General features: G+C 42.0%; 1 long non-coding RNA gene across 1 annotated transcript in view; it reads left to right on the plus strand.

Annotated features, from left to right (window-relative positions):
* LOC142830023 (uncharacterized) overlaps positions 1 to 19,768 on the plus strand; it is an 81,169-nt gene that overhangs the window by 16,641 nt on the left and 44,760 nt on the right. The gene's annotated exons all lie outside the window — the stretch shown is intronic.

Raw genomic sequence — 19,768 nt, forward strand, 5'->3', positions numbered from 1 at the left:
GTAGGATGGGGAATTAAAATAAGTACTTATTCTAAAACCATATATCCAGTATATTGTCACTACTTTTTGACTGTTCTTGTTTAAATAACATGTCCTATTGTGATCCTCTTTAAATAAGAAACCTAATGAATGGGAACTTTCATGTTCAAGTGTTATTTTAAAGGTATATTTAAAAAACCTCACACTGAAGCTCAGATACATTCAAAGGCGTAAGCCTGCATCCATTGCTGTTAAGAACAAAACTCACTGAATTCTATGACTGTAGGATCAGGCCCTAAATAATAGTCTAGTGGTATTGTCAGCTCAAGCATTGTCACATCTGTACTTTTCAATGAGCAGCTGTTGAGGTTAGAAAGGAAAATAAATCCATAAATAATTTGAATACATAGTCAGAATTTTATTTATGGAGTTATGTATGGATAATTGTAGTGTAATGCCAATGTATTTTACTAAATGTATGCAACAGCTTTTTTATGGGTTATTTTCAGATGTGTATATAGAGAATACTACATATTGTATATACCACTGACTAAATCTTGTGGGGAAGGGACAAGGGGGCAGCATGGAGGTGTCACAGGTGTATGGTAGGAGGGAAATCTCTTTGATATCAGGGAAATTCATCTTTGTGTGTGTGCATGTCTTTAGACTGGAGGAATGGGGGTGTGTAGACAAGAGGAGTACGAGTACCTCCCACTGACCAGGATACACCTCTTACCCCATGAAGGGTTTCTCTTTCCCTCACTGTGACTAGAGTGTACGCACACTCTCCACAAAAAGGGGTTACCTGTGGGAATCTCATCTGCCTTCTGACCACTCCAGCTGCGGGTGGGGGACAGCAAGCAGGAGTTGGGGGTGGAGCAAATTCTTAGGAAGACTCACCTCTGGCAGTTCCCCAAAGCAGCTCCCTGCAGTTGCTCTCTGAGATGTGGCCATGGCTCCTCATGGGGCACATTGCCCCTGTCTGAAGGTGCAGCCTCTCGCAAATCCTATTGACTACAGTTGCCAGTCCCAGCCAGTGGGCTAGCTGGAAGCCATGGAGTCAAGTGTTGGGCAGGGGGGAATGGAAGCAGTGTGCTGAGCCTCTCCCATAGGCCTCAACATTTTTACCATGGACAATTGAATCTGTGTACAGACATATTGCCAACCCATGCTTCCTCTCGAGCACTTGTGATGTTCCCTGACCTCCCCCCACCATGAACACCTATGACACCTCCAGGCTGCTTCCTCCCTCCCACCCCCCAATATTTAGTCAATGGTATATAACATGTCATGGACAGATCACAGGCCATGACTTTTTGCTTACTACCTGTGACTAAAATGTAGTCTTACTTATTGCCCTTACCAAAAAAGACAGGTGTGACAATCTCTGGGGCTAGCAGGGTATTACCTCCACTTTATCTCCAATTTTGCCTCAGTTGATGGCGTTCCTGAGAGAGGACACCCCCGATACATGCATTGGACAAATGTCTGTGGATGGGACTTCCGGACCCTCAAAAACCAGCTGTGTTGAGCCAATGCTCTTCAGCCAGGACTTCACCAGGAGTTCCTTTTACAGACTGGTGCCTTGGAGGTGGGATTGGAAACCATCCCCTCCCTGGAGGTTAACAAGGAAGAGCAGCCCATCTTGCATATCAGCTGCAAATCATTCCCCTAAGAGTAGAACTTCTTGGTTATTGAGGAAGCTCTGGTGTTGAAGGGGATCATGGCTGCCTTGAGATGCTCCCTTCATGCTGTGCTTGACTGTGTCCTTCTGAAGTGACTGAACGCAATCAAGGAGACGAACCCCCAAGAGATACCTTGGTACCTCACCCTGCAGCCCTACACTTTTAGGCTGGTAGGGATCACACTAATGCTAATGTCGTCCCTCATTTGGGAGAAAGGTACTTTGCCATTTCCAGATTCCTAAGATGGACTTGAGAGAGTGTGTGTGGTGAGGCAGACTGGCATTTCTCCAGACTTGAGAGCAAGGGACCACTATCCTCCCTGTGGTGGGTAGGCAAGACCTACCTTGCCCTTCTTGCCACAGATACTGGGATGGGACAGGAAGTATAGAAGGAGAGCCCTGCAGCTCAGTTGGGTGAGAGCCAGAGTAAGAGACAAACCTCCCCAGTCATCTGCTGATTGCTGCCGCCAGGCTCCATGCCTCTGGAGGAGATCGATCCTAGAGAGATGTGGCCAGGCCTGCTGTCTGCAGGGCACTCTGAGAAGGTAAAGGCCCTCAGACTATGGTGCTCCCTCACCAAACAATGGTAGGAATCAACCCAGGGAAACCAGACTTCAGCCTGTCTTGTTGCTGGAGCAGGGGACAGCATGTTGTAGCGGAATTCCCTGCTGACCCTGTGGCAGAGCACTCCACTCCTGTTAGAGTCTTCAGCTAGGACATGGTGGACTTTGGTGGATCTGGGTTCCCCTACATCTCCACTGCCAATCCCGCTCCTGTGTGGCAGCTGATGCACACCTGTGCATCGCTTCTGGCTTGCTCCCTTCAGAAGATTGTGAACCCTAGATTGGGTGCCTTATCTGCCTTATCTAGAGCGGTTCTACTAAAGCCTGCTCTCTGCTCTGTTCCGCCCAAAGGACGAGAGCCATAGACTGTTAGTTACTGCCAGCCCCAGCCAGGTGACTATAGGCTAAAGACTGCTCAGGCCTCTGTCCCACCTAGGGGAGGGAGGGCTAGAGCACCAGATTGTTACTGGTTGTTTGCCAGAGGGATCCAGAACTCTAGTGGGACCTGAGCTTGAGTGCTGTTGTGACACAGTAAGGTGGAGTGGCCGTCCTCCTGACTTGAAAGTGACAGACAACTACAAACCATAGAAACTGAAAACAATTTTAGTCTCCATTTTCAATTTTTGCGAATCACCTGTTGAAACCTGAATATGTTATTAATGCAATTTTGGCCCAAAGTCGCTCAATTCCCTCACCCACTACTGCCTCTAAAACTGGCCTTCATCTGTTTAGTTTCATCATGTTCTTCCCAACATAAATCTTATATTTCTATGATTATTTCAATTGGCAAGCTCTTCTTTTTTCAAGATTGATGCAACTGTTGTCTTTGGCCAGTCTGGTATCTCCTCTTGTTCCCATATCCTCTTGTATATCTCTATTTTTCTAATGCTCTGACAGTGCTTGTCCTGCTGGCTATTTGCAGTTTGGGTGTGATATTGTCTATTCCTGCAGCTTTCCTATTTTCCAGTGCTTCTCTGCTCTTTCTGGGTATGTCTACAGTACAAAGTTAATTCAAACTAACGGATGTTAGTTCGAATTAACTTTCATAGGGGCTACACTAGCGCTCCGCTAGTTCGAACTTAATTCGAACTAGCGGAGCGCTTAGTTCGAATTAGGTAAACCTCATTGTACGAGGACTAAGTCTAGTTCGAACTTACTAGTTCGAATTAAGGGGTGCGTAGCCCCTTAATTCGAACTAGTGGGAGGCTAGCCCTCCCCAGCTTTCCCTGGTGGCCACTCTGGCCAACACCAGGGAAACTCTATTGCCCCCCTCCCGGCCCCGGACCCCTTAAAGGGGCACTGGCTGGCTACGGTGCCAGTGCCAGGTGCAAGCCTGCCAGCACCCAGCTAGCAGACCCTGCACCTGGCACGGCTCGAGCCAGCCACCTGATGCCCCCCAGCCCTCCCCGTCTTCCCGGGAGCAGGCTGGCGGCTCCCGGGAGCTTGCCCGGGACCGCAAGAGGCGGGCACCCGCCTGGTCCAGTGCGGACATCGTGGACCTCGTCCACGACCTCCGCACTAGGCACAGGAAGGTGGACGTCTAGGGCAGGAGAGCTGCCAGCCTGGCCACCCAGGAGCAGGTGTGCATGAAAATCAAGGTGGTCCACTGAGACTCCTGACCCTGAGCCCTGAGCTTACAATGGCCGTACTGGGTCAGACCAAAGGTCCATCTAGCCCAGTAGCCTGTTTGCCGACAGTGGCCAACCCTAGGGACCCTGGAGGGGATGGACCGAAGACAGTGACCAAGCCATTTGTCTCGTGCCATCCCTCTCCAGCCTTCCACTGGGCAAACTTTGGGCAGGGACACCACTCCTACCCCCTGTCTATTACCACTCCATGGACCCAACCTCCATGACTTTATCTCACTTCTCTTTAAACTCTGTTCTAGTTCTAGCCTTCACAGCCTCCTGCAGCAAGGAGTTCCACAGGTTGACTCTTTGCTTTGTGAAGAAGAACTTTCTGTTACTAGTTTGAAGCCTGCTACCCATTCCTTTCCTTTGGTGTCCTCTAGTCCTTCTTTATGGGAACTAATGAAGAACTTTTCTTGATGCACCCTCTCCACCCCACTCATGCTTTTATAGACCTCTATCTTATCCCCCCTCAGTCTCCTCTTTTCTAAACTGAAAAGTCCTAGTCTCTTTAGCCTCTCTTCATATGGGACCTGTTCCAAACCTCTGATCATTGTAGTTGCCTGACCCTCTCCCACCCTCTCTTTTCCCCTCTCCCACCTCCTTTTCCCAGTCTCTCCCAGTTTTGTTCAATAAAGAGAGATTCTATTTTTGACCACACGTTTTCTTTATTTTGTACATCAGGAAGGGGGGCTAGGGAAGGGTAAGTGGAAGGAGGTGAGGGAGGAATAGGGTATGAGCCCCCGATGGGGAGGACTGGGCTGGCTCTGCGGGCTTCTGGCGGTGGAAGCTCTCCTGCAGCCCCCCAATTACCCCCTCTCCCCAGATGGCAGCCTGCGGCAAGTGCAGCAGGTCTGATGTCCGAGTGCTGTGATGTGCCCAGTGTGGGCACTCAGGGCACTCAAAGGCAGGACTGCTTTGCAAGCTGAGCACCCCTGAGAACTGTCTGTCCAGGGTGGGGGTCGGGTCCCTTTAAGCACAGCCCTCGGCTAGCCTGAGGCAGCAGCTCTAAGTCCTCATCTGATGCCCTGCCGGCACTGCTTCCGGCCATCCTTAACCCCGGTTCAGGGTCCACTTAATGTGGACATGCTAGTTCGAATTAGCAAAACGCTAATTCGAACTAGTTTTTTTAGTCTGGATGCGTTAGTTCGAATTAGCTTAGTTTGAATTAACTAATTCGAACTAAGTTAGTTCGAATTAGCGCTGTAGTGTAGACATACCCTCTGTTTCTTCTGATGGTGATTCAGAGCTGACTTCCATTTTACCTTGAAAACTGCTCGGTTTATCTAGTGTGTCTAGAGTACTTGCACCTGGATCAACTTCAGGGCTTGGCACTTTATCAAAGTGCCTCTTTATTTGTCAGTTCCTCAGAAGCCATTTTGACTGCTTGGCTTCTTTCCATAAACTTACACACAAACGTTATCTTTTCTTGATGCGGCTTCTAGTTGCTTAGGCTCTTCTTTCCAAAACTTTTTGCATGTTCAATCTTTGAGTATTTTTCTTCCCCACTTTGTGTAATGCTTTTTACTTTTTCTGCTTTCCCAGTAATCTTACACTTTTCCCGAAATATTCTTGTTTCATTCTTATTTTTTTTTCCCTTGCAAAATGATGAGGAAGCTAGTAGATCATTTCCTTGAATATTTCACCTCTGGTCTGTAGTGATATTTGTTTACCATCACAGATTAATGGCCTGAAACATACCTCAAGCATTACCCTGTTTGCCTCTCTGACACAGCAATCCTTACTTTATCAGGATCAAATTTAGCTCCATTTGCAACCATTTTTAAAAAAATGTTAACTAATCTTAATCTTTCCTATTAGTAGTTCATGATCATTGCCACATGTGGAATTTTTATAGAGTGTAAAAGCCAGCAGTTATTGTCTTTTGTTTAATGTGGTCAGTCTGTTTTTCAGTCTGACCCCAGGATGAGTTCCATGTAACCTTGTACATATTTGGTGAGGAAACCAAGAACCACTAATAATCAGATTGTGCATCTGACACATTTTTAACCTTTCCCCGCTATTATATGCCATCCTGATGCCTTGTAGTCCAACATTAATCATTTGCTTACTGTGTTTGCTACTGACCTTTATATTTATATCTCCCATTATGGCACTCATATCATGATCAGGAATCTTATCTACAATTCTATTTTGATGCTTTGGGTTTTTTTGACCCGCTGCTCCTTCTGTTGGTGCTCAACAGCAGATCACTAATTCATATATATTGAAGGCAGTAGTATACTTTGCTCTTACAGTCTACTCAGAGAACTGTTCAGTGAATTGTTCTCCTGTCCACTGGTGTATCAACCCATCTCTATGCTTTTCTTGACCACTTGAATGTCTGGAAGCGGCTGCGGGTCCGGCCCCGGGTCCTCCGCCGCTTTGCTCCCCGTCTCCCTGGTCTGCTGGCTCCCCCAGCAGACCAGGGAGACGGGGAGCAGCTTTTCTCGCCCCGGAGGAGGCGGGCGGCAGGACCAGGCGTCCTGCTGCTCCAGTCCTCCGGGGCGAGAAATCCCCGTTCGTAACTGCGGATCCCATGTAAGTCGGATCCGCGTAACTCGGGGACTGCCTGTAGTAATGGTGCCAGTTTGGCCAGACAGCAAGTCTGCCATAGAAGTATTTTCAAAACAAAATTATATTTCTTTTGTCAATAAAGCCTCTTCAGACTGCAGTTGCAGGTCTCATTTCTGAGTGGGCTGTAACATTTAATATTATTCTAGGGGGGCAATAAAGTCTAACATACAGTGATAATTATTTAATTCTTTAGTAAACTTTTGACAACATGTTGTGCCATCTTGTTTTTGAATATGCAGATAGTGTTTTGGGATTTTGTTTTTATTAACGGTATAGAAAACAAAAGTACATGCAAAAAAGTAATAGTTTACAGAACACTCAAGTAGTTTAGGCCACAAATTGCAGTCTGCTGTAGGGCAAAATAATGATTTGATGGAAGTACACCTGTGTATTCTCTTCTCTTTTCCTTGCATTTTAAAAAGTCTGTTTTATCAATGGGGAATTTTTTTAAGTTAGTCACTGCTTCTCATTGGGTGCTACAATAAGCAAGGGCCAGATTCTGATTTTGGTCATCGAGGGGTAAATCTTGGTTAATTTAATTTTAATCAATGGAGATTTTTTAATTACAAAAATGGAAACCGTCAAAATCTAGCTCATTGTTTAGATTTCCATCTGCTGATTCTACAAACAATGTAAATTATATGCTGTTTCAAGAGTGGCACTTATGTTAGAAGTTGGATTCTGGAACACAGGCAAAGATTGCTGAGTATGATAAAATTAGCTGTTGCATCTGTTGCTAGTAGCAAAGCAGAGAGTTGCCTTTGAAACAAAAAGCCTGTTAATCTTCCCTCCATGCATGATAATTAGGAAGAGACAAAAGAGAACATTCACCCAGGCTGTGGTGGGCCTACCCCCTACTAGCTACTTAAGGAGGAAAAAGAATAAGCAAGGGTAGACTGTACTACGAGGCTCTACTTTGTATCCAAAAACACTAAAAGGAGGTGAGGGGTGTTGACCCAAAAAAAGGTTTATGCATAATTAAAGTACAGGTGATAACTGCCCTTACATAGGTTGTCTATCACTTTGCTTTTTAGGGGGGAGAGCATGGACAGCGGGTGGAGCTCCCTTTTGGGAAGGCTAGCCCCCAACTTGGTCTTTTCTGCCCACACTGTGCCCCCCTGGAGCATCATGCGCCTCTCCCTCTCAGCTGGAGGAGCCTCCGGATGGCCCAAGTGCCTGTCTTCAGACAGAGGCATCCCAAGCTGGCCAGGGGCACCAATTCAGATTTTGCTAGAGGGATAGAGACCTGAGCATGCTGTGATAATGGTAGGGGCAGAGTGAGGGCATGGGGAGGAGCAAAGTTAGGACAGAAGCTTCCAGGGATTTCCCTACACCTCCCCTATGGGGGTGTATATTCCCCCCCTCCCCGAATTTCCCCAACACATACACCCCAGTTTCGTGAGCCAGTTACATGCCAATTTAGTGATTGTTTGGAAATTTGAATTGAAATTGAAACATTAATACATACTTTAAAAGCATATACAGTGTATGATATGTGAATCTAAAAATATATAATAGATTTGAAAAGTATGAACATAGACTAGCTTCCTTATACAGCTGTTGTTTTTTATGACAATGTCAATGCATTCATTTTGGTGATGTTGGCCAACTTAATAATTTCAAATTATGATTTGTAAGCAAAGTCAAAATGAGCTCTCCCTGACAGCTAGTGATGAGCTGGGGGCTGCAGAGAAAGGCTTCAGGACCAGATTGTATTTACATTATCGTGGACAGTTCTCTGAAAACTTCCATGCAGTGTGCAGCGGCGGTCAAAAAGGCAAATAGGATGCTAGGAATTATTAGGGAAGGGATAGAAAATAAGACCCAGAATGTCTTACTGCCCCTGTATAAAACTATGGTACGCCCACATCTTGAATACTGTGTACAGATGTGGTCTCCTCACCTCAAAAATGATATTTTGGCCTTGGAAAGGGTTCAGAAAAGGGCAACTAAAATGATTAGGGGTTTGGAACGGGTCTCATATGAGGAGAGGTTAAAGCGACTGGGACTTTTCAGTTTAGAAAAGAGGAGACTGAGGGGGGATATGATAGAGGTCTATAAAATCATGAGTGGTGTGGAAAGGGCCGATAAAGAAAAGTTATTTATTAGTTCCCATAATAGAAGAACTAGAGGACACCATATGAAATTAATGGGGAGCAGGTATAAAACTAATAACAGAAAGTTCTTCTTCACACAGCATGTAGTCAACCTGTGGAACTCCTTGCCAGAGGTGGCTGTGAAGGCTAGGACTATAATAGAGTTTAAAGAGAAGCTAGATAATTTCATGGAGGTTAGGTCCATAAAAGGCTATTAGCCAGGGGATAAAATGGTGTCCTTGGCCTCTGTCTGTCAGAGGCTGGAGAGGGATGGCAGGAGACAAATCGCTTGATCATTGTCTTCGGTCCACCCTCTCTGGGGCACCTGGTGCTGGCCACTGTCGGTAGACAGGATACTGGGCTTGATGGACCTTTGGTCTGACCCAGTACGGCCGTTCTTATGTTCTTATGTTATGTTCATGGCTTTAAATAAGGCAATATGATATTTTCTGACTTCTTATTTAATCCATTCCTAATTATTCCCGATATTCTGTTAGCTTTTTAGATTGCCACTGAATATTGAGAAGATGCTTTCAGAGAACTATCCACAATGATTCCAAAATCTTTTTTGAGTGGTAACAGCTAATTTAGACCCAATCATTATTTTATGTGTAACTGTGATCATATTTTTATGTACACTACTTTGCATTTATCAATATTGAATTCCATCTGCAATTGTATTGTTGAATCACTACATTTTGTAAGATCCCTTGGCAATTGTTTGCAGTCAGATTTGCATTTAACTAGTTTGAGTAATTTTGTATCACCTGCAAATTGTGCCACCTCACTGTTTACCTCTTTTGCAAGATCATTTATAAATAAGTTGAACAGTACTGGTCCCAATACCCGTCCCAAGGCACACACTATTTATTGCTACCCTTTGTTTGCTGTCTTTTAAGTGTAGTATCTGGAAATGTTTTCATGATCATCTAAAGATCCTTGAATAACTTGAATAGCGAGCCCTTTGTTATCTTAATCAACCTGCATCCCTCTGTTTATAAACGAACTCCCTGCTGTAAAGGCAAAGCTGGAAGCAGCACAAGCGCTGTTGAAGTTGTGGTAAAATTCCTGTGTGGAAGAATGACTATTTATTTAAATAAGAAGCCATTCTTCTTCAAAAGAATTTCATTACCCAATTATAAAAAGAGTCTGCAGAACTATAATTCATCTACAGATTTGAAACTGTACCCCAGGCTTGAATGAAGACATTAACTGGTTAATGCGTTACAAAGCCAATTTCCCCTGGCTTTGACAGACACATTTTTGTATCAAAACCTATGAATGGGACACATCCAGCCCACTTAATTAGCTTCATTATCAAGGGCCCTACACTTGACAGGTACTTCTTTTGCTGTTGTTTCCACTCCAATTCATCTGATGAACTCATGAGACTATATTTGTTAGTCTCTAAGCTGCGACAGGACTACTCATTTTTTAAAGTTATAGACTAACACAGCAACCCCTCTGAGACTTGTCATTAAATAATTACCTGCAACTCTGAATATTTAAATAAGTAAAAATTGAAAATAAAACTTAAAATAAAGTTTTGCTCTCAATTATAAAGCAAAACAACAATTACAGATTAATCCTGCTAAACCTAGCTACACTGGTTAGAAATTCCGAGGATGTTTTTATACTAGCCACATGTGACCTCTAGCATATGTCACTCAAAAGTCCCTTATACACACACAACTTTTTTCCCTTAACACATCATAGGTAGGATCTAAAGGATGCCATTCATCCTATATTGTAATTTGATTTGGTGGTCTGCAGGAGATATCAGAAATATACCCATTGTGTGCTTTATCTGTCAGGACATTGAGAATAACTTTCTTCTGAGTTATCTGTGGGTGGGAAACAAATACAGTGAACCCTCGTTTATCGCGGTAGATAGGTTCCAAACCCGACCGCGATAGCTGAAAATCCGCGAAGTAGGGACACCATATTTACGTATTTATTTAACATGTATACAGTGAGCCCTCGCTACTTCGCGGTTCGACCATCGCGGATTCACGTATATACATACGTAATGAAAAAAGTCCGCGAAGTCGTGAATCCGTGATGGTCGAACCGCGAAGTAGCGAGGGCTCACTGTAATGGCATTTTTGACATCCAGTGCCGCTCCTTTGGCCCATTTGATCCTTCCTAAATAGTTTGACCATTAAGACCTATCAAAACAGTCCTGTGGAAAATACAAAAACATATTGCATTTCATGTCTTCATTGTAGAGTGGTGCCTCTGTGGAGGTCGTTAAGTCTAATCCCAAAGGATGCTATTTTATTATGCTTAATTGATTGGATTTATGCATTTTTAGGACTGCATTTTTGCACTGCTGTCTTATTTTATGATTTTTACATTTTTAAAAAAAGTTGGTGGATTTTTGTGAGTAGGTGGAAGGCTACCGCAATAAACGGTTGAATCCTTTTCATTGAGGACTTTAAAAATTTACGAGAACACTTAATTGAATGAGTGGGTAATTAAAAGCAATAGTAGACTAGTTAATTTTTTTCCAAAGATGGTAAGGAGTCTTCCTCTTAGGCAAAATATTCAAATCTGAGTGTCAAAAATTATCTCTTAAATCTATTAGATACCTGTGTAGAAGCAACCTGACTTTTAAAAGTGCAGCGCATCAAATAATGGTCCCAGTGATTTTAAATTACATTTTTAAAAATCAACTCATTTTTCTGATTAAGCATAGATTTAGGTGCTTATCAGTTCACTTAGATTTTATATGTTGGTCTTACATCCCAGTTCTTCTGACCTTTAGTCATAGATGTAATCTTTGTTTACACAAGTGTGTCTACTGAATTCCATGTGTTGTTTGTATTAGTTCCTTAGAGTAGGTTGACAAAGACCACCTCCAGTATAGAAGTATGTTAAACCATTTACTTTTATCCCAGAACAACCCAACTATTAATAATTTCCATTAAAATATAATGCTAAAAATTATTTGAGAAATGTGAATACGTGACCTTCTTCCCTTTTGTTCCATTATTTTTTATCTTTTCACTATGACAATCCTTTGACTTTCCTAAAATTTGCCATAGAATTAGACTCCAACAAGCCTCATAATCTGTATTTAGAAAGGAGAGGTCATTTAGTGCAGCAAATGTGCCATTTTATTTGTTTCTTTCAAAAAGCATATTCCATAAAACTATGGGGGAGTAGCATCACAATTGTCATGAGTAATGTGCCATTAAGTTCCTTGAATATTATTAATGGTCTTTATTAGCACATCTAGCTATATAAACAGGTTTATACTTCATTTTCCTAATTTCAAATACTGGACGGATTATTTTTTTATTATTAGTCCTCTTCGCTCCTGATGGAGCATAAGGCACCAAAGAATCTTCTCCAGCCTTCACAGTCCTGAGAAAGCCGTCTGACTTCTTCCCAGGTCGTGCCCTTCCTTTTCATGTCCTCCTCTACAGTCCTCCTCCAGGTGCCCAACGGCCTCCCTTTTTTACGCTTTCCAGGTGGAGTCCATCTGAGTGCCATATGAGGGAGTCTTGTTTTGCTCATCCGAAGGACATGCCCCAGCCATTTCCAGAGTCTCTGCTTGATCTCGTCCACAACATTGTTGATGCCAGTGCGTTGGCTTATCTCCTTGTTGGTAACATGCTGTTCCCAGCGGACTCTCAGGATGCGATGAAGGCACCGTCCTTCAAAGCCTCTGAGTCTGCTCTCAATATTCTTGTTAGTCCTCCAAGTCTCTACGGCATACAGCAGGACTGAGCGCACATTCAACCTATAGAGCTTCAGTTTAGTCCTGGTCTGCAACAGTGACAACTTCCAAATGTTGTTAAGCTTTTGGAAGGCATGCACTGCCAGGGCAATTCTAGCAGAGATCTCTTTGTCGATGTTGCTGTCCGCCGAGATACCTGAAGTCATTTACTTCCTCTAACTCTTCACCCATGACTGTGGTTTTATCGGTGTTAGTTGGTCTCAGTTTCATCACTTTGGACTTGCCAGGGTGAATTCTGAGCCCAACGCTTCTGGCTATCCAGTCAACAATGTTGGTCTTTTCTTGGATGTCTTGCTGATCATGTGCAAGAAGCGCCAGGTCGCAGTCCTCAAGCCAAGCAGTTGGTCCCCATAGCACCCCCCTTGATCTGCCCTCAGTGGCTCTGTGCATCACCCAGTCGATGACCACAAGGAAGATAACAGGTGAGATTACACAGCCCTGTCTGACCCCTGTCTTCACGTGAAACCAGTCACTCTGCTGTCCTTCATGTTGCACACAGCATTGATTCTCAGCGTACAGGTCCTTCAGGATGTTAATGACCTTCTCAGGGAACCCGTATGCTTGTAGAATCCTCCAGAGTGACGGGTGGTGGATGCTATCAAACGCCTTCTCAAAATCGATGAAGTTAATGTAGAGCAAAGAATTCCACTCTATTGACTGCTCCACTATTGTGCATAGGACGAAGATCTGGTCCATGCACGACCTTCCACTTCTGAAGCCAGCCTGTTCTTCCCTGAGGATTTTCTCAATGCCCTTTCTCATTCTATGTAGCAGGACTCTACAGAAAATCTTTCCCGGCACAGACAGCAGATTAATGCCTCTCCAGTTCCCGCAGATGGACAGATCACCTTTTTTGGGGTAACTTCACAATGATGCCCTTCTTCCAGGCCTCTGGTACCCTCTCTTCTTCCCAGACCCTGTTAAAGAGACCCTTCAGAACTTGCGCGCTTGCCTTGGGGTCTGCCTTAAGCATTTCAGCAGTGATCTGGTCTTCCCCAGGTGCTCTGTTGTCCTTCGTCTGTTTGATAGCGTCTGCTATCTCCAGCTCACTGATGTCCCCACATTCCATGTCTACTTGGAGGTTCATACTTCTAATGTCAGCCTCTTCCTCTGGATTTGGTCTGTTGAGTCTCCCTGAAGTGTTCCATCCACCTGCTGAGCTGTTCTTTTGCTGTCACCAGCATTTTCCCGTTCTTGTCTCTTACTACAGTAGACTTGTTGGTAAAGTCTCCTATAAGAGTCTTGGTGATCTTGTATACTGTCCTACTAACACCTCTATCTACTGCTGACTGGGCCTCCGTGGCAATATTGTCCACGTACGTTCTCTTATCTCTTCGTACACTTCTCTTCACGGCAACGTTTAGGTCCCTGTAGACCTGTACAGCTATTATTTTATCTTCGTCACTGCCTGCAAGTGTGCGCTGTTTAACCGCCTTTCTGTTCTCAATGAGCTGCCATGTAGCATCTGAAATCCACTCCCTTCTTTGTTTCTTCTTGTATCCCAGTACAATCTTGCTGGTTTCCAGGAATACCTTCTGGATCTCCTCACAGTGGATATTAATGTCATCTGCTATCAGATCTTCGAGCAGGCTGAATCTTTTGGACAGCTCTAGAGTGAACTGGATCTTTACTATTAGATGTTTTAGTCTACTGGAGTCTAAGAGCTTGCCACCAGTCTTTCTGTCTGTTCTTTTCAGATGTTTCAGCTTGAGCTGCAGCTTGCAAAGAAGAAGATGATGATCGCTGTTGGCATCTGCTCCTCTCAGCGCTTGGACATCTCTCATGGATCTTCTCCACTTCTGGTTGATAGCAATGTGATCAATTTGGTTACAAGTCCTATCTGGAGATATCCAGATCAACTTATGTATTGTCTTATGTTGAAAGACAGTGCCTCCTATCACCAGACCATTCTCCAGGCACAAATCTACAAAACGCTGTCTATTATAGTTTCTTTTGCCGACACCCTCTGGGCCGATGCAGGATTCGTAGCCTTCATTATCCGACCCGACTTTTGCATTCAGATCCCCCATTACGATCAAAACGTCGTGGCGAGGTGTCTTGTCTATCTGCTCTTGTAGGTTGCTATAGAATAAATCCTTCTCCCCCCTGTAGCTTGTTCTGTGAGTGCATAGCATTGAATAATGGTGGTTTTGGCATAGCTGGAAAAGAATCTTGCTCTGATGATGCGAGAGTTGACTGGTTCTCATCCCAGAAGGCTCTTCTTAGCCTGAATATCCATGATGATGCCAACTCTTTCTTGATGCTGTCCATCTGACCTTCCAGAGTAACAGTCTCCCCTGAACCAAGTGTTAGCATCCCTGAGTCAGTCCATCTCATTTCACTAATGCCCAAAATATTGATCTTGTACCTGGACATTTCTCTCACCACCTGTGCTGTTTTTCTGGTCTCATACATGGTTCTTGTGTTCCATGCTGCCACTCTCACTTGTTGCTTGGGTCTCGCTAGGGACTGTATCGGAGCAGAAACTTCCTTTTGGCTTTCATCTCTGCTCGTCATGCTAGGCATTGCTGCCTCGATCCTCAGCTGATCACCCCTTTGATGGCTTTTTAAATTTTTCATTGACATTTCTGTAGCAAGAGTTTTTTTTACGTAGTGGGTTGCTAGCCCAACGTACAACCCTCCTCCTTTCACATCCTGGACTTGGGACCAGGCAACGGCGGAGTTACTGGACAGATACATGCACACAAATAGAATATGCACATTTAGTGAACTATAAGCTTTTTAATGACAGGTTACATGTCACATTTTGCATAAAGCATATTTGAATTAAGCATATTCATATTCAAACACATTTCCATAAAGAATATAGAGGTGAAATATTACAGATATATCCTAAGCTGAAGAGGTTGAATGCTGCTCCCATTGAAGTGGATGGAAGTTTTGCTGTTAGCAACTGAACCAAAGCCTAATGGCCTAATCATGAGCCTGTTGAAATCAGTGGCAAATTGACCATTGACCACAGTAGGAGCGGGTTTAAGCTGATAACTTCGTTGATTTAGTTTACCCACACATTAAATATGTTAAGGCTTTTTACTGACTTTTCTGGGCTTTGACTCAAGCATTACAACAAGTCATTGGCAGATCTGGGAACAGAACTCAAGAATCTGTCTCTAGTCCTTTAAAGTAATCACTACAGTGTCTTACCTCTTGTGATGTAGGGTAACACAAGTGGGAACAGTGAAAGTAAGTTGCTTTTTGGTGAGACTAAAATAGAAAATAACAAATTCATTTTGAAAAGCTGTCTATTAATATGAATGGTTGGTATGCATCTTAAATCTGTTTTTATTGTGATAAAACAATGAGATTAGTTGTGAAGTAACTACTCATCATGAAAAGGTTGTCTGATTTTCATTCTCTTAACTTGATAAGCACTCATAATCCTGAGATAAAAGGCACTTTTGCTCTTTATCCAATACATCTACACGTAGAATGATACATTTAAATATTATTTATATTAAAATAAAAACAAGTAAAAACTGAAAGTTACAAAATGAGACAATTTCAAATTTTAACAGTGACCTTTATATTTTTTAAATCCATAAAACTCTTTAGTAAGTTTGTCAGAGAGGAACAAAGTTTATACTTATTGTTTAAAAACTATAATACAAAAACAGGAGAGCACTTGATGCATTTACTAGGCAGCAGAAGCAAATTTAATACAAACAAGAGGATCTACACTAGCTGAGAGTCTGATGTACAAGACACTAGCAAAGGGTCTGTTCCAAATTATTTAACTTCGAAAAATACAACACTTCTTGAGGGACCAGACATTTTGCAGTTTACCTTTCAAGGCCAGAGACCCTAAACAGTTCACTGTCAGAAGCAGGTAGAGGAAAATGGGTGAATCATGGCATAGTTATCCTGTTCCCTGCACCCTTCTGAAGCAGCTGGTATGGACCATTGTGTGAGACATGATAAAGAAGAAGCTGGATCATAGTTTGACATAGTTTGACCAGTTTTATGTTCTTATGTAATTAGAATTATATTTTAAACCCCATTTTAGAAAATTATCTCCTCCTTAATTGTCTGAGAATTCAGGGCTGCAAACTTCCCAGTTTCTCTGCCAAAGTGGCATGACAAGGACTATTACATTTTAAAAATTAAAATTTTAATTAAAAAAACCTGTCATGTCAGGGTAAGATTCACTTTTTTCTAACACTAAACAAGGAGCTTCCTATCCCTACAAGTATCACACTCCAAATGTGGCTGCCCAAAGTCATCCATAGAAACTGCACTTTCTGCTGCAGACATAAAAGCACAGTGCGCATATCCCCCCACAAGAACTGCTCCATTAACTGCCTGTTATCATTGCTTTGATTTTATGGTATTTGTGACTTCACTCTGGTGAGACAGACTCTAACCAGGAAATCTGCAGTTCCTATTTTCAGATATTCTTAAAAAAAGAAACCGCCTTTTTCCTCTTTTGGAATTCTATAAACAAGGTGACAGACGCTCAGCTAATGTAAATTGACAAGCTCCATAGCCTGCAATGGATGTGTGCTGATCTACACTAACTTCTGTTCCAAAGTATTTACCTTTGAAAAATACAGAGCTTTTTGAGGGACCAAAAATTTTGCAGTTGACCTTTCAAATTATGTATACACAAGGCTGAAGTAAAATGCCTGTAATTGTCCTTAATCCCTTACTGGTCTCATTTTTAAACACATGCTTTAAAAATATTAAATACATTGATGGGTTTGACATCATTTTCACATTGTTTTTCTCTGCTACCACTGAGTTTCCTTTTACTGATATTCTTTCCCTTAAGTTTGAAGTTAGTTTTGTCTTGGAAAACATAGTAAGGCTAATATTATTCCTGTTTTGTATAAAAATTTGATAGTTACTTTCCATATATGTGTCCAGATAAGGGAGAGTTGGTATGGAAAAAAATTAGTTAAATCACAGAAATGTCTTGCAAGTTCAATCATAAATTTAACATTTCAGTATAGTTCAGTTTAATTTACTGGATATTTCCTTAAGTCAGTCAAAATACTACCTGGTAGATGAGTTCTTCATTCATTTTTTTTAAAAAGAAACAACTAGAGAAGAGCAACACTGTTCTCAGAGTTGACTGAACTCCCATCAGGAATGAAGGGTGTCTATTCCAGTTAGCTATCATAACTTTTTCTATACAGTTTGCTGGGTGAGTTGATCCACTCTGAGTGGAATACATTTTTCCATTAATGCACAAACTGTTGAATTTGGTAACAGCCTTTTCATTGACTTTAGTGTGCAGGAATGATGTGAAATATGAAAGCCTTGTAGGTTGAGCTCTATTGTAGGAAATACTGAGTGCTTTTCATTTTTACTGAGTTCAGTTGCGTTTTATTTTTACTGAGTTCATCTGTCACATGAGTGAATTATTCTCTTTACCTGGGGAAGTGGGCTGAGACTCATCTCTCTTAAGAAGATCCAGCCACCTTATCACTGGGGCTTGAAGTAGTTAAAGGTCACAAGTTATTATGGAGAATCAGATGTCAATGACAACTGAGATCAAATCTTTTATACATTTTATTACTCATTTTGGGTATTACTAGTTATCAGGTTATCTATACACATATCACACTGATTTGTATGGGTCTTGTAAACAGTATAGCATAAAGCTACAACTGACATTTCTTTGACTCCGTTGTATTTCAAGTGATCTCTGTTTTGATGGGCTTCTTTAAGGCTTCTTATAAGAGCCTTTAATCAAAATAGGTTAAGTTTCATTGGCTGGGACAAATTGGGAAGGTTTACAGTCACTGGACTGGCACCTACAATTTACTCTGATTTAAGGCTAAGGCATGCCATGAAACTTCGCTCTGTGGAGGTGAATTTTGGAATGTCTGTTAACATTTTAAGACTGTGTCATAAAGAGCCATGAATGAACATGATGTTGAGGAATCTAGGAGGGAAGTCTGACAAAGTAGTTTATTAAGAAGGAGTCAAGGCTGTTCCCCATTTTGGCACTTCGAGTGCAGAAGGTGGAGGCCTGCAAGAGACCTTAACAATACTTTGCCTCTACAGGCTTCTGTTTAAAAAGCTCTGCAAGGTCACAGATTCCCTGACCTTGGGAGATATACTGCCACCACCTAAGTGGGGGAAAAAAAACACTTTCTTCTTGAACCCAAGAATATTCACTTGGGAACTTCTTCCAGAGGGGTACATCAAGCTCTTTTGCCAGGAGAGAGAGCATTAAAAAAAACCCCAAAATAACAACAAAAAGAAAAAAAAATTGTAATCTCCGATAGCTGACCTCTTAGTCTTAGGCATACATACACAGACCTCCTAGTACCTTCCAGGACACAGGAATCAAATCATAGCTTTAAAAAGGGTGATTTTATTAACAACACAAAAAAATGTACTTGGCAAAGCATACTTCGTTGTTGGGTATTATAGAGCAATTGACAAAAAACAGCTTAAAGCACAGAGAATTGCTTCTCTGGGATTCAGCTTTAGTTACAGTGTAGGAGGGAGGGACACATGAACTCAGCAAAGGACTTCCTCAGAAGAGGAATTTAACCAAACTACAAAACGAAGAAGATAACCTGATCGGGTCTAAATAAACATTCCCTGTCTGCTTACATCTGTTGCTTCGAGCATTTGTTCTCCTAGATACGATTATTACTGCATATTTCATATCTGCCTGCCAGGCTTAATCCATCTCTTTCACAGTCCCTCTTAATACTCTCACACAAAGGAGACTGAAGCTGGCAACCTGTTTTTCAATTCAAATCTTAACACTTTCTTCCCATTGACTCTCCTGGCTTCCTGCCACCACTTCCTGGATTTTTTTCAGGGATTTTTCTGAGTTTAACCCTTCACAAGGCTATAAACATGACCCATAAATATTTTTGGCTCAGAAGCGAATAGCTTTCAGTAAAATTTCCCAAGTAACTTTTTTTAACAGGTCCCCTGAAGAGGAAAAATAATGCTCACTTTAGTTACAGTATCTGACTGCAATGGCAAGAAACCCCCCAGCACTATTAGGCTATTTCTGCCAGGTATTGTATTATTACAAAATGGCAGAACACATTCACCTAAAATCTAGATCTAGTTTTCAACTTAAATATTTTTTCCAGCAAAAGAAAAAAATTATAACTAGTAAAATAAACTCAAATAATGAATTTAAGAATTATGATCAGATTAGTACATGCCTGACATCAGTGAGATGTTTTTCTTATTTTTCTTCTTGTTTATTACTCCAAAGTGATGTATATTTACTCCTTATGTAGCAAATGTAAGCAGGTTAATAATGTCATAGAATATAAACTATATATTGAAACAGTAATAGTCAATCCTAGATATATCATAGAACATTTTAACAAATTCTGCTTTTAAGTAAAGCTTATATGAACAAAAATCCCCTTTCAGTTAAGGAAATAAGTGTTGTTTTACTGATGTTGGCTATGATGTAACCACTATGCATTAATTGCGTATTTGTGGCCAATATGCAAATAAAATGAAAGTAATTTCAATTTTATACTGATTGA

Source organism: Pelodiscus sinensis, chromosome 1 (assembly GCF_052426305.1).
Source record: "Pelodiscus sinensis isolate ZL-2025 chromosome 1, ASM5242630v1, whole genome shotgun sequence".
Taxonomy (NCBI): Eukaryota; Metazoa; Chordata; order Testudines; family Trionychidae; genus Pelodiscus; species Pelodiscus sinensis.